Below are 13,610 nucleotides of genomic sequence, written 5' to 3' on the forward strand. Positions count from 1 at the left end.
TAAATGGCGGCTCTTATAAATCGTCTTATACAAAAATATTTTAATTTTACACACTTACCCCATCTGAACAATACATTTTCTGTCTCAAATTCTTAACAGAACAGCTTCTTAGCTTTAGTGGCAAATGCAGGGAAAGAGGGTTTCCTATGAAAGTATTGTTATGCCCGCTAGTTTCCGCAGTAATTAATTGTCTCTCTCTGTTAAGTGACATTCAAATATAAGATTACGGAATTGGTAGTCGCAAAATTTACGAAAACAGAAATGGCCGCTACACCCCAATCAGTCTCGCTTATATTGTGTAGGTGCAGGTAAACCCCAATCCCCTGAAACATTTTTTTTAGACAACATTTATATACACATATTTATCCCGAAACAGTCCTGTCATTCTTATTTGACCACCCGTTTGAACGAGATAAAGTAGCGCGTGTCCCATTTTGGTTGAGACAGCAGTGTCTCTCAGCTGTGTTTAAAGATAGGTTTTCGCGACCCTCTGCCACTTTTTGTGAAACTTTTAAGACCACAAATAGAATCAATCTAGTTAAGATTTGTTTATGAGATACAGGGTGAAAACGAAAAGTTTGACTTTTTGGGATGTTTTCATACCTTACCACCCATGTAACATAGAAAAAATGTAAAAACTGCCTATTTTAGATAGTTTTGCGTAGAATCCAGTGCGTAGGGGGCACCATTTCTGACCCAAAGTTGCTATTTTTTTAATGCATATCTTAACGTCAATTTTTTGCACGCTTTTCCTGGTTACATATTATGAAATTACTATAATTTCAGGCCATTACGGCCTTAGTGTCATTAGTTCAGCCAATACACGATTAATTACGAAAATCGATGGGGGAAGAGATTTCCTTAGTAGATTTTGGTATTTTTTTTGAGACGCCCCCAATCGCGCCTAGATCATATTCTTCAATGCAAAATTAAACTTTGTCTATAAATGCAGGAAGACCGGGTTCGAGCCGAAAGCTTATCAAAACATGTTATTAAATTACATTATAACGAAAATGCCTTTTCCATTAGGAAGTAGGTAATCAGATTACGCATCTAACAATGAAAATCATGCGGAAGTGCCGACTTTGAATATACGAGTACGTTTAATTATTCTCAAGGCGGTAATGGAAGAATAGATGGTAACAATGCACACGTTTTTTTTATATGAAACGAAACACAAAAATTTCCATGAACAAGAATAGGATATGTTTTTAGTAACCATCGAATTATTCGGATTAAGTATAAAAGATGAGTGAATTTTCGAAAAACACTGGAATAATACAAGCTCGAATACAAGTTATTTTAGGGTAGTTCAAAATGAACACTCGCAATTGTCAATTTTACGATCGATTACAATAAAATTCCCTTACTAATATTTCCATCGTTTATTGATACGGTTATAACCGCGTTTTAAGTGGGAGAATAGACCAATATAACCACATCGTTATAATAAAACCCTTCTTTTCCGGAATTTTGGTCCGTAATTTTTTTCAGACTTAATTCATTCGAGGGTTTAAAGTCACATTAATGGCCGGTTTCACAGAGAATGATTAATGATATTCGAATGTTGCCTGTTGGCCACCTTATAAGATTAAGGTTTGTGAAACCAAGCATACATCTATCTTTAAAGGCGCATGAAAACAGTGGCGTACGTAGAAATTTATTCTGGGGGGGATTAAACAAGTTCGTGGCACATACAGTCACCCAGTGCGTGCTAGAAGGGGGAGGGGGGTAAGAAATAGAAATTGGGTTGCAGGTTGCTGATGCTGGTAGTCATTTATCTATTTATTTTTATTTTTTTTAAATATAGGGTTCGACTACCGAGGTCATATCCCCTTTATTGCACGCTATAGGTACAGGCGAAAAAGATTAGATTAGAACGGTATTCTAACTGCTGACAGGCCCCTTTATTGCTTTTGCTTTAATTAGTCAACGAAAACTTTGAATAATAGGTATATTTATGGGCAAAAAAACCAATTTCGACAAAAAATTCAAAGGGCTGTAACTTTTGATCTAGTAGTCCGATCTTGGAACTGTTTGGAATTATGGATTCTACAGGCCACATTCTATAAGAAAATATTTTTTCCGGTCGATCTGAGACAATTTTTTTTTCTGGGCAAAAAAAAGGCAGTTATTACCTTCCTTTTTTACCAAAAATCGACTGCACCAAAATTTCTCGGGAAAAACTTTTTCTTATTAATTTGGGTGCGTAGAATCCAAAACGATTCGTACTTTTTCGATTAGACGTCTCAATCAAAAGTTATGGGCAAAAAAATTCCTGTTTTTAAAATTTAAAATTCTTATTTTCGTCATTTCGTGAAAGGCAGGACGCAGGTACCTCACCTCAGTAGCAGTACTAAGTACCTGATACCTATTTGTTATTTTGGGCATCAATGTAGCGAATTGCCGATCGATGCCGAATAGCCAAATCGTTGGCTGCCAACACTGATCACTCACTGAATAGTGAATACTGAATACTACAGAATATTTAGATTTTAGACTTTAACCAAAACCAAAATCTCCATATATACCTATACAGGGTGGTGACTTGCGTAACGCATCATAGGGATTTCAATGTAAAATTCACAACATGCGATTATTGGCTCCCCAAATTATTTTAGAGCAAAAATATATTAAGGTTTTTTGTAGAAAAAATTTTTTTACGTCAATCAACCGTATTAGTTTTCAATTTTTTGCATAATAAAGACGGAAAATTGGAAAATAAAACTCCCATCTTTTTCAATCATCTGTGATGTCATGGAATTTTATAATACAAAAACTACGCCAATATCCGTCATGCCATGGAATGTCTGCTATAAAACAAATCAAATTCTATCAAAAAGTATTATATTTAGAACAGCGAATTCAATATAACGAAAGACCAAATTACTAAAAACGGTTTCCTAATATAACAATTTACAATAAATGTTCGAATAAGTCACTATTAACTGCAAGACAGTAACAAAGTCGACCATATAATCCATTTCGAACTGCTGCTAATTGATAACTGGATATCTTTCTGTTTTAGAAAATTCCATGGCATCGCAGATTATTGAAAAAGATGCGGGTTTTATTTTTCCAATTTTCCGTCTTTATTATGCAAAAAATTGAAAACTAATACGGTTGATTGACGTAAAAAAAATTTTTCTACAAAAAACCTTAATACATTTTTGCTCTAAAATAATTTGGGGAGCCAATAATCGCATATTATGAATTTTACATTGAAATCCCTATGATGCGTTACGCAAGTCACCACCCTGTATATTATTGCCTTTATTTTAAAGTGGGCGGAGCGGATAGCGGAGTGTTACCTACCTACTAGCTATGATGATAACTCAATTCTTCTGGAGGGGGGGGGGATATTCTCATCTCCCCCCCCGTAAATCTAGGGGGGGTATAGTCCCTATCATCTCCCCCCCCCCCTCGTAAATACGCCACTGCATGAAAAGAAAGACTGTTGCCGGTAGATTGATCCATGTTGGTGATAAATCATCAGCAGCTAATAATAAATAATCAAAGAACTTGATAAAAAATAATAAATGAAAGCGCTCGAAAAAGCATCCGCAGGCTTATTGCAATAAAAGGGGTTGACCATTCCTTCATTAAAGCGAAAATTACCGAAGTTATTAAATGGGCTGGAATTTTTTAGTACGAATTAAATTTCTTTACTAAATTTCTGAAAATTGCCTGCTAACTTGCTTACTCGCAAAATTAAACACAAAGTGACAAAATTTAGCTATAATATACAAATTAATTGATATTTTTTCTCTTTTTTTGTGTATATCCAATGGTGAACGTGGAAATAAAGTATCTATCTATCCATCTATAATAGCAAAACCAATATAGTGCCGTATTTACGAGAGCAAACATGTTCGTGTTATTGTATTATTGGATCAGCGTGGTACTTGAAATTGTTAGTTACGATAAACACTAAGTTTATTACCCAATTTTGTGTACCCATCTTGTTTATATACGGGGCCATACTAAGATTCTAATTTAAACGGAAGCTGGTAAAAAGTTTAAAGACGATTAATTGATGATTTTGCAAACTGATTTTGAGTTTATAAACTCTTATTAGCGCGTTGAATTTGTTTGTCCATGACCGCGTACGGTTGCTTATTCTCCCTCAGGAGAGCTATTTTTGTAATTGTTTATTACTTCCTCTTAAATTCGCAATAATTCGTATTTCTGCGCAGATAAAACGGGCACTTCAAAGTTCTTTTCTTTTTAATGTAACTAACGGAACTAGCGTTGTTAAATTTTACGTTCCGATACAATGAAAATACCGGTAACCACCACTGGGTTCTTTGCTACGCCCGAAAAAGAGGATTTCGCCCGTAACGAAAGATTTTATTTAGCGACAAAACTACTTAGTTATTCCTGGGTATTTCCCGATCGAAGAGCATAGAATAGATCAAATAGAAAACAAATACAATACTATACAGAAAATGACGCAGAATGGATTTCCATTCCTCCGAATGCTCACTTATTTATTTTTAAATTTCTCTACCAAATAATTAATTGGAAAATCCGCCCTCTGAATTGCGACACCCGACAGAATATCTATGATCTGCAATGCCTAAACTGGTCTACCCTTAATCTCTAAATAAACTTCACGACGAAATTTTGAATAAAATTTAAAGCTACAGTCTGTCCAGGGTTCGAATAATCTTAAAAGGACTAAAGTATCTCAGAAGAATCTGAAGAAGTCAACGAATCTGAGGAAGTGGACAAATTCGTTCCTTACAAAATTATGGCAAACTTAAAATTCCCCTTCCCCCAACTGTTAATTATCTCTTAGAAACGTCAAAGCAATTAAAATTAAACCTAGGAAAATCCTGTATTTTATACAAATGCGTGGATTGATTTACGCACAGAAATGTTGCAATAAGAATACGTATGTAAACACGGAATGTAGGGTGTGGGCATGTGAAGAGGACCAAAACATTTTTTTACGGGTAAACTCCCTTTTCAGGGTGCGATATTTCTTACCACATTTCTTATGAAACCACATTAGGCATGACCGAAAACTTCTAAATACGTTACTTCCACCGTTTTCATGTGTGACAAAAAATTAAGGGAAGGACGCAAATTTTAGGACTTTTGGATTGTCTCCCAAACGAAAGATTTTATGCCATTGGCTGATTAAAAAAGATCCCATTTTTTATCGTTATAAATCACACCAATAAGAGCAACCAAGAATTCAGGGACCACAATTTTACCTTAGTTCATCCTAAAGGTAAACGACATACCATCGCTATTTTAACACGACTTCCAGCAATGCATTGCACCCGGTTTTTTTACTTATTCAAATTTTTTAAGTTACAGTTTTGTAGACGAATTATTCCGGAAGTTATCCTAGCATGTAGATTCAAACATTGTTTCCGGTATAAGCGTTACATTGTTCTTTTTTTAGTGCCAAAAAATTTTAATTTTGCGAATGAACTACATCTAAGAAGGTGCTGAATATTAAACATGGTGCAACGTCGCGGAACGATGCAGATACCTCAATGGCAAGATTTAATGGATAAGTCAATAAAATTTTCTAATACAGAAATACGTATGGCTGCACGTTATTACAGGAAAATCATTTGTAATATACGGAAAGGAGGAAAAAAGGGTTGTTCTGAGAAGGTATGGTTTTCTGAAGCGAAGAGATTTTTTAGGTAGGTATTTTGTAAAATTAGTTTTTCAACACTCTCTAATCAAACATTTAAGATAAAATCAACCACAATAGTTGTAAGTGATTGATTTTAAACGCAAATAAGATGAGCTCAACTTAAATTCAATTACGTAACCGACAATCGGTTAGCGGTTATACATAAAGATTGGTTGCGTACATTGTGGTTAAAATATAACGTACGTATCTTTGTTCGAACTGTAATGCTTAATCAGAATGATTGTCTATTGTCCCGCTACAACCGCAAAGCTCCGAGACAAACAAACGCTTATATCGATCACGTAAATTGCGCGAATGATGTAAGTACATATTTAGAGGCTGCTTGTAGTAAGTGGATATCTATGCTAGAACGTCATGATCTGTATCCGAAATTAAGGTATGATCTCAAAATTTCGCCATAATTTTTCCTCCGTATTCAAGGTGATGGCGACGGTGTTCTCTTTTTAAATTCAAATTGCACAGTAGGGGCCCAGTTCCAATAAAGTGTACCAATTATTGTAGATATAAAATTAGTACGTTATGCAATAAGTGCGACTGAAAGAACCGTTCATGCTTAACATTTGATTATTTATGGAAAGTCGTGCAAGTGACCATGTGTATCCTAAGTATCTAGGTAAAAATTGTATTGCAGAAAGTGTGTCTTCAAGCACCCCTGGTATATATATGTCGTAGGCATATTGTAAAATCAGTCATTTTATAATACGCCTAGGCAGTTTTATGTCGTAGGCATTTTGTAAAATCCGTCCGCTATTTTTTGTACTTTGATGGTAATCAGTTACAGCAATCAATGTTAAAGTCCAAATTTGAAAGAAAAAAGATGTTTGATTCTAGAATCAAGATACCGTATCATATCTTTTCCATTTAAAACCCGAGGATACAGTATGTTTCATTTTAGAGCTACATTCTTAACATTTGCGTTTCCTCTATAACAGTTATTCAAGCAATGATTTCATGTAGCAATTACCTACATGCTTTTGGGTATGCTCCGTCCGATTTGGAAATTCCATGAAATACTTAGGTACAAATAGGGGTGTTCTAGAACAGCCTAAAGGTAGTTACCTAATCCAAGGCAGTGGGATGCGGAACTATCATGTGACTACATTAAGGGTTGTGGCAACTATTCTAGAAGGTTACAGAGATTAGTAAGAATGGGTTTTATTGTACGGACATAAAACTTGGGTACGTTTCTAAACATTTTTGAGACTTTACTTTAACTACACTAGGTATCCTTGCTTTTCCAAGTAAACAGGAAAAATTGAAACATTGAAACTTGTTGAAAGTTAAGATTCAGGATCCATCATCAAAAATTAAAGAAATCATATCGCACAATCTAAAACTAAATGGACAGAAACTGTATGGCCATCAGAAGATGACACATAAGTGTCTAATTTTGAACTTATAAATTACGATTACTATTTATTTGTTCTATTTGAAAAATATTCTGCTAAAGGTTGAGGGAAAAAACGCCACGAATGCAGTAATTAGATCTACTAAATAAATTAGATGTATGTTGCAAGGATGTCTTTTTAGCTTATGAGTTATGTACGCGCCCATTTTTCTAGTTTGCAGCAAATACAGGGCGAAAATTTTGTCTGGAACACTGAGTATATCTTCAAAACATTATTTTAAAGATGCCAAAATTATACAAGATTTGTTATAAATTGTACTTTAAGTTTGTGATCAGTGGCGTACTTCTGCATGGTCACGGGGTATTTTTTAAAATGCAACAGTGCGTTGGTCTTTCTTGGCTCATATTGCGCATATAATATTAAATAAACCATATGGGCAAATGTCAACTATAGATGGTTGCGCTTTTATACGAATAAATAACTCTTTTTAAATAGAACACCCTGTATGTTTTTACATGTTTCTATCTTATTAATTTTTTTCTGAATAATTCACAATAAGCAAGCTTCACATTCAATCCGAGTAAAGAACTATACTTTAAAATGGACAAAATTGGATTTAGTGATATAGGGTGTTCATAAGGAAATGGTAGAAAATGCGACAAAGTGATTATTTGGTGCAAGTGTACTCCCTATTTCATAGTAAAATAGGATTAAGTAATTAAAAAGATGAATTTCTAAAAAGATTAACCTGTCGATATATGATCTTCATACTAGGGGATACTGGTGGAAATTTCTTAGTAGCGAGTAGAATTTATGCGTTACGTTATCCAGAGAGAAGACATCCGAAAGAAAAAACTTCGTGTAAAGTACAGTAAACAAGAAAGAAGAGAACCTCAAAGAGGAAAACGAATTGTCAATGCTAAAATGCCAAAAAGGTCAATATAACTTACCCGGCCTATTGATAGATCTATCTCAATACACAAGAAATAGGATGTGGGTACAACAGGATGGGGCCCCTGCTCATTTTTCGCTAGATGTAAGTGAAGCTTTTCTAAACCAGTGGATTGGAAGGAATGAACCCACCACATGGCCTTTTAGGTCACTTGATGTTACAAAACTCGACTTTTTCTTATAGGGTTAAGTGAAGGGAATAGTCTACAATGATCCACCGATAACTGTTGGTATATATTGTATGGTGTTCTGTTTTTGAAAAAAGTTATTTATTGACAGCGTAAAAATAGGACACCCTGTAGATTCAAAAATAACTTCTATAAATGATTTTTTTACGAGGTATGAGCAAAAACCAACGCACTGTTGCAGGACCCTGTACTTAAATACATAATCAAATTTAAAAGAAACGCTCAAAAGAGTTTGTTAATTTATTTCATAATTTTTACTAGTTAGGGATGTTTTTATGCTGTCATATTAAAAAAATTTGATTCTTTCCCTCGCGAAAAATAGAGCTGTGACCCTGGCTGTGACCCTCTTAGTTCTGTAGACGCACGCCACTATAAATTATTTATAACCATGTAGATTTCCTTCCATTTTTTTAAATAATCTTTGACACATTCAATAACATAACTATCAAAAGAGTAAGGTTTTTTTCAACGCAAAGTAGGAAAATTATTACATTAATTAACACAACCGTTTTCTTTAATTTGAGTTTTTCTCTTGAATTTGTTTTTTTTATGCAGCCATGTCCAAAAAGTATACTCTTTAAGAATATGTAATAAAAAGTAGTGGCTGCCATTAAAAAAAATTAAGACCCCCTTGACTTGCGTAAGTACGCCACTGACCATAAATTTGAAGTACGCACGTAAAGTACGTTATGTACTTAAAAATACATTGTTTTGAAGCTAAATTCAGTGTTCCAGACAACATTTTCACCCTGTATAAGCGGTTTAATAATAAAGTATACAAAGAGTGGCATGTACGTATGTAGGTATATGTTATACGGGGGTACTACAACATTTTCTAGAGAGAAATAATGAATAAGTGGTCATGACTTTGTATTTAAGCAACACTTTTAATTCCACTTTGCCCGATAATACTTTGCTATATTTTCAGAAATTATGAATTCAAATTTTCTATGTTTTGGCCTGCCCTGATCTGGCCATTCTAATTTGCATACATTGTAACATGCACCAATATTTGACTTTATTTAGGTGCATAATTAATAAAAAATTGCCATTTGTTGCACACTGGATTGACCACACTGAATACATGCCCACCCAAGTTCAGTGAGGTTGCAATGTTAGCTTTCCTACTATTGATTATAATGGGTAATGTTGTACAAGTTTTGTGTGCTGAGTAAAGTTCGGTTCAGAAAATGTAAAGACTTAGATCTGATTAGAAGGCATTTGTAAAAAAACTGTTATCTGCCAAACAAATAAATATGTGGGTTATGAGAGAAAGTTTAATATGTAACGGAAACGCTCCAGACATGACGTCGCCTTTGGCGCTCTGGAATTTTCTAGACGCGCGATGGTGGGGATGTTTGCAGCGTGTCTGGTAATTGCGCGAATGTTCTGGACTTACATTGCTTGCGTGTATAAATGGTTGCGGACCGAACATCGCGGCAGTCTACTACCGAACGAGTACGGACGAAACATCGAGCGCGGAAATATAAATTGCGAAGTGTTTGTGATATAAATATCGATATAAATTGTACGGTTTTTATAGTGTTTTAGTTTTGTTTAATAAATATTGATATAAATCGAACCCGAATTTATAAATCACGTTACAAATATCAATATTAGATGGCGAGGAAGCACTGCAATATCAAGTGCTTAGTTGCAATCTTTTATTCTTACTTATTATTAAAGAACTCACAATGTTGCATAGTACAAGCAAAAAGGTCACCCTTCAGTGGCTCATTGACGCACTTTTCCAACTCTCGTGTTTAACTTAGACAGCAGCCTAAAATATTATAATTAGAAATAAGCATGCACGACCTTCTAGAGGTAGTAATCACTAATTTGTGGAACCTTCTGAATGTACTCAAAGCTCACTTATAAAATAAATGAAGTTTAAGATTTTTGTATTATTGTCTTGGGATTTGTGCAATTTCAGAAGAGGATGAACACCTGCCCACAGCACTCGGGTCTCGCGCTTTGACTCTTTGTGCTATCTCGCCACGTTAATTGTAAGGTTAAACGCAAATCTGTTCATATTATTTGAATTCGGGGTCAATTCTATTTTGTATCGGAATTACTTAATGTTGATTATTTTGTTTAAATAATGGCATTTATTTTGGTTATTTTAGTGAAAGGTTTGATTTAGTTTATTGTTATTGTAAAAATTATCTCCGGTCGAGTTATAAGTAAAGTCAAAGAAGTGAAGTTTAGAAGCATCCTCAGCTTGGCGTTTGTGTTATGTGTTAGCGCGTCTGTTTGTTGAAAAGTATAATTATGACCGGATGAGAAGGATTATTTAAATTCAGGTAATTAGAAGTGTATAGTATATAAACTTAATTTCTTTATTCGATCGTTTGTTGCGTGGTGTGTATCTGGCCCCGAGCGCCTATTTTTCTTTCAGGTTATTTGATTGATTTATGTCGAATACATTTCTTTCATCTGTAAATGGTTAGTTTTGTGTTTAATCGAGCCCGAATTACGACCTAGTCAAATGTATTCATGTTAAATTTTTCTAACATACAGAATTACAAATAAGGTGTTAATTAAAAATTTGTTAATTAATTTTTGGGCCGGTGGAGGTTGCTGAATTTTGCAAATTAATAAAAAATTTACGTCAATATCGAAATTCTCGTCATGGTTTAGACGTGCCCTAGAAAAATTATAATTATTTCTTTTAAAGGTTTTGTTAATACCTCAATTTAACGGAGCTAGGTGGAAAGTGCTTGTGTGTGCTTTATTGACCATTTGCCATTGCACATGGTATTTTTATTTGGCGACCAACGTGGGGGGAACATAGCATTTTTATTTGGCGCCCAACGTGGGGCGCATACCAATACGTCTATATAAATTTAGAAGGTTACACCTTAATTTATACAACTCATGCAGTAGTGTATTATGTAACCATGGATTGAAGTTACATTTATTGCTCTCGGGATATTTGAACCGCAAGACAAAAACGAGTGGTTTATCATCTAAATGGGAACAAAAATAACTTGTGGTACATAAATATGCTATTTTTTCTAATTCTCGCCAATATTAACTGTAAAAGAGTACGAGAATATCGAAATAACCCCCAACTAGGTTATTAATTAGCAAGACTTCGTCAGAGATATTAACGTAGGTAACACTTTAATCCCTCAAATGAGAAATCACAATGGAATATGTTTGTGCCCACGTTTAGCTATATTGAACATGATATCTTGACAATAATAACGATTAGGTACTATTTGAAATTTTCAGTCGAAATTAATTGCGCCATTTTGTTCTTGCCACACGTCAACTCTCAAATTGCTTACAGTACAGTAGTTATTTATGTGTTAGGTCATTATTAATTTCTATGCAAATGAAGTCCAACTAACGAGCCGTTCGTTTGTGCGAAGGAAGCTCCAAAAGCGAATGGATTAATTGATATCCTACCATTTCTTTCATTTAACAACTACTTTGCAAAATGAATTAATTTTCAATTATTCTCACCTCCCCGTTGCGGACATACAGCGACTAAATTGCAGGACTCATCACCGGGATCGCGACAGCATTCGATGACATCAGAACATGTCGTGTCCGGCGTAACAGGAACGTCAGTTGGTGCTCCATCTCCAAAAATGCGCACTATCATCTGCAATTAATAAAGACATACGTTAATTCACATTTTGGTACAATTATTATAATATAATAATAATTTATTTGGGTAATTTTTGACAACACTTTATTCCTCATTTTCTGCTCTGCGCATATGTATCTTAAATTTGGTTGGTAATAAAAAAAGTAGAAACACGCATGCGCAGAAACGCACTTGAATTATAAAATTATTCCTCTTCATTCACTCACAACTGAGATCTCAAACTTTTTAACGGATCGATAGACTTACATTGTTTCAAAATACGCTCAACTGCGAAGTTATCTCCTCTATAACTGGAATTGTTAAAAACAAGCCAAACCACCTGCAATTGGGGGCGTTGAAATATTCCATATTATTATGAAAAACTCCACCCAGAGCGTGGGTGAAACGATAGGGAATTGTGAAATCTTCCCGTATGAACGTGTTTAATTTGCCAATAACAATTCTGTCATAAAACATACAATATCGTCATGCTACACGAAGGCTCTTAATAGTTCCTTACTCATTAAGTACTTTAGCGATTTCATTCCATTATCTAATAATGCAATTAATAGCTTCTTCGTGTAATTACTTACTTTAAAGTTAATCATGCGAAATTTTCGCATGGCGCAGATACTAATTATGGCAAGGGAATAAATAGGCCGTATCTCCTAGTGACTCTTCCTGAATGCATTCAATTCAGTTTTATTTTCCTTTGCAGTTTCCAAACTTCGAGCCTCTAGTAATAGCCATATCGCGTTATATTTTTTTATAGCCAATATTTATAATGTATAATTCACTCTCTAAGAAACAATACCGTTTTGATATTATCAATGCAATTGCATCACTAACAAGATCGAAGAGTAATCGTTTATGTTCGACTATTCTGGCATACGACAGCTCCAGGAATTGTAAAGGGCAAGCAGCGCCCGGTTACTGGTCAATGCTTCAACAAAATTAAAGCGCACAACAATTTTCCTAAGCGGAAACAGCAAATAATCGGATTCGGTAGCGGTATCTACTGAAAAGCAAATGCAGGAAAGCGAAACAATATCCCCCTTTATAATTAATGAAACGGAAAGTAACAAAAAGCTTACCTTGCAATTAAAAGGAGCAGTAGAAATTACTGTAGTGTAACGAAGCATACGTTTTCCGCCTTAAAGTTTCGTACCCGAAGTTATGACCACACTGTATATTTGTGGAGTCGACAGCTTTGCTGAACACCAGGTACTTAGAAGGGTTTTAAGTTGGGCGCTTCGTGACTAAGTAGTTTCTGAATTTACTTATTTTCTCTAGGAGGCCAGGAATGAGCTTTGTGTGGTTTAATTTTGTTTAATTTTTTATCTTATCGCCGATAATGCATGTACATTTTGTAGTGAATTTATCCGGTTTGCAACCGTTCCTGTAGGAATATAATTAAATACATTTTACAGCCATCGAAAGCTCTCTTGCTAGAGAGAGAATAAATATTATTAAGTTTGTAGTGTACTTAACCCCCAGGTTCTACGCTAACTTCACACTACAAGAACACGGAAATAAAGTCAACCCGCAACGTTTAAAAATGGCCACCCGAATGACTATTCTTTCTAAAACTAAACAAGATCCCGTTTAAATTTGAAAAGTGGCACGTGATCAAATATCTAAGGCAAGACTTCCTTACGTTAGTTGTAGACAACGCTTTGACCTGATGCACAGTAGGGAAGGAACGTAAAATAAAACACTCAAATTGTGAAAAGTTTGTTTAATAGTGATCGCAACTATTGTTGGTTGTAAAAGCTCGGAAATTTAAGTCGAAATAAATTACATTGCAAAAATAAACTTTGAAAATGGTAGTGCAGCGAATAAAA

This window comes from Photinus pyralis, unplaced genomic scaffold (genome assembly GCF_008802855.1).
Source record: "Photinus pyralis isolate 1611_PpyrPB1 unplaced genomic scaffold, Ppyr1.3 Ppyr1.4_LG6, whole genome shotgun sequence".
Taxonomy (NCBI): domain Eukaryota; kingdom Metazoa; phylum Arthropoda; class Insecta; order Coleoptera; family Lampyridae; genus Photinus; species Photinus pyralis.